General features: G+C 36.6%; 1 non-coding gene across 1 annotated transcript; it reads left to right on the top strand.

Moving 5' to 3' along the window:
• The first annotated feature begins 2574 nt into the window (after positions 1-2574).
• LOC139034565 (small nucleolar RNA SNORA79) lies at positions 2575-2722 on the top strand. Its single transcript, XR_011487101.1, has one exon. It is a non-coding gene; the product is annotated as a small nucleolar RNA SNORA79 (small nucleolar RNA).
• Positions 2723-3182: the final 460 nt, after the last annotated feature.

Genomic DNA, 3182 nt, shown 5'->3' with positions numbered 1-3182 from the left:
ATGGTCTTTGATCTCTGAAAACAGAATTGTAGAGTACAAAGTTTTCCATATTTTTGTATCCTAAGAATTTCTCAGGGGACGTGTCAAAATGCAGATTCTTATGCCCAACACCATTACTATTAACACAGGTCTTTGAAGGGAGAATTCTGGGTATCTGTATTTTTATGAGTTTTCTCAGTTGATTCTGATGATCACATAGTAAATGCCAGAATGGTAAGATGGGAAAATTAAATTGGAAATATCAAGCACTCATCTCTTGTTTGGATCATTTGTATGCTGTCAGATACATTCTTTGTGGGTCTTACATGAGTTGTTGTGGCATTCTGAACCTCTTTCTTCTCAAATAGCAAAATAAGGGTCTAGAATGAACACTCTCTCTAAAGTACATTTTTTTTTTTAAACTCCAACATTCATTTTATGATTCCAATTAAGAAGATGAGCTGGTTCATATTGTTTTTCTGATTCATCTTTACATATCTGAGAGATTAAGTGAGCTTGCTAAGAACAAAGCACATTGGCTTTGTTGTTTCTCTCAATACATATAACTCAAGGCTAATTTCCTCACTGCATGCCAAAATATTAACACTAATGGAGAAAAAGGTTTCCTGGAGAAATTTGGATTGTGAGGGTGTTTAGAAGGGGATAAGCAATAAGTAAAAGTGTGTGATGCAAGGACTAAACTAGATTTTAGAAGAGTCTTCGAAGGCTCTTTAAACATCTATTCATGATATGGCCACAAGCCCCCTGGAGAGTCAAATAAATTATCCTAAAGATTCTTTCATAAGATAATGGAGACTAATTTGAAGATGTAAATAATAATTGCAATATTAAGCAGTTCAAACTACCTTGATGGCTATTTCTGAAACTCCCCATGCTGACAGATTTTTTTTTTTTTTTTTGGTGTTAAGTCCTTTTCCCTCTTCCTTGAAAAAAAGCATTTTATATAATTCGGCATTACCTATTTTATATATGTGGCATTTTGCTTAGCATTAAAGTAGTTTATTTGGAGAAGATCTTTTCCACACTATTCTGGGGAACAGGCTGCTACCCTCTTCAAGTAGCAGCAAAAGATGCAAGGAGGCTCGTTTAAATGTGGCTTCTCTTTAACAGCTTGTTGGGATGAGGAGCAGAACAAGAGCGTAAACATTATTAAAATAGACTACAGTGCCAAATGCAAGGAAGTGCATGCCAGAAATTCTCCAAAAGTAGCATGGAACTGACAAAGAAGGCATACTCCAGTATTTACGCTCTTGCTTCACTACGACCTACCAGGGTTCATGCACCAGCCACGTGCTCTAATCTGCATGCTGCGGCTGCACCCCTTCCTTGCCCAACGGCTCTGCAGAGAAAACAACAGGTGTTTCTAGTCAAATAACCTCGTGGAACACAATCAGTAAAGACCCAAATGGGTCTAGTAACCCACAGATTTGCTTTAAGATTTTCTTATAATAGTCTCCTCTGGTTTTCTGGTCTTTGGCAAACACACACACACACATTCACACAAACATACACAAGGTTGGTTCAAAACCTGTCCCACTCCCCCTCCCACCACCATTGTTTAACAGAATTAAACAGTGTTCCCAATCAGACAACAAAGGCTTAAGGTAACAAAGAACAGAGCAGACACATTTTGTGGCCCTCTTAAAAAGAATCCAAACATAGGGGTTTCTGATAATGCCGAGGGCTTTAAATGTAACCACCCCCGCCCTTTGTAAAACACTAGCTGCTCTATGCCTGTACATGGACAGAGTTCAGATGCAGAGCTGAGACAATAGCTAAGTCCTTGGGATTCTCTTTTGAATACTGCGCGCAAGAGTGTGGCAAGTAGCACGGAAGCTGTTTCTGCTAAGCATGAATTTTAATCTGTACCCTCTGGCCTCTTGGAGGTCTGAAGGTTTTGTACGGATGAGGCAGGAATTTACTCGTGCCTTGAAAAAAGATGATATTGTAGGCTGTTTTTCCCTGACAACAAGATATGTATGTGGTCCCTCCAAGGATACTAACCCTGCCTGACAACTTGAGTACTGCATTACTTGAACTGGTTTTCTGGTGGTTAATCCAATTCCAGGCATTAATTGGCAGTGGCTAGACATGACAGAGCTATTTTGGTTTTTGCTTTTTTACTATAGAATCTGGAAGACTTAAAAAAAAAATTCCTCAGGTTGCAAGATAGCTCATTATGAAATCGTCACTGATATATAGGAAATTTTGTTCTCTGAGATTTTTTTTTTGGAATCACTGTCTCATTGTTAAGACTAAATTCTTGGCTGTTCTAATTTTCCACATGCTTATCCATCATATCTCACTGCCAATTGTGGAAATACTGTTATATAGTGACAATACCTTAAATAGATTTTAAGATCTTATAAGTTGGATCGAGCATAATTCTGGACACTAAGCTGACATATGTTGAATGAATAGATACATATTGATAATGGGAATAATATTAATGATTAATATTTTTAATGCTTATTATGTGCCAGGCACCATATTACATCTTTTATTTGCCTTATTTCAACTAATCCTTAAAATATCCCTTTAGGTTAAATATTTTTTATAAAAAAATAGTCACCTTCATGGCTCTTTATCTCACTGCTTGGAGTCTTAAGTAGTGGGATTGTAGTCCATCATATATCTAAGCTGACTTATTTTCACTCAGGGCACCATGGGGATGGACTGGCTGTCCATTGGTGCCTTCTGATTTTTGTGAAGTCGGATAATTACAAAACAAAACAAAATAGCAGAGTAAGTAATTTGCTCAAGATCATAATAAATCAGTAAGTAGGAAACTAGTCATGTCTTGCTACTTACTCATTACTTGCCTCATAAAGTACTATACAGATGGAAAGATAGTCATTTTTTAAAATATTTTATTTTATAGTATAATATTCAGCAAAAGAGCAAGGTATACTATAATAGATAAATACCTTTTAAACACACACATACATATACATGTGAATGTGTGTATTTGTTGTTTATTAACTACATTGTGTCCAACACTTTTGAGACCCTATGGACTTCTACCTGACAGGTTCCTCTGTCCATGGGATTTCCCAGGTAAGAATACTGGAGTGGGTTTCCATTTCCATCTCCAGTGTGTGCATGTGTCGTTATATTTCTTTACTGTTACATATATTCTTATATAGAAATTAACACCATAGCTTTCTTCTTACTGATAAAAC

Source organism: Odocoileus virginianus, chromosome 3 (assembly GCF_023699985.2).
Source record: "Odocoileus virginianus isolate 20LAN1187 ecotype Illinois chromosome 3, Ovbor_1.2, whole genome shotgun sequence".
In the NCBI taxonomy this organism is placed as follows: Eukaryota; Metazoa; Chordata; class Mammalia; order Artiodactyla; family Cervidae; genus Odocoileus; species Odocoileus virginianus.
This window is presented reverse-complemented; position numbering and strand designations above follow the sequence as displayed.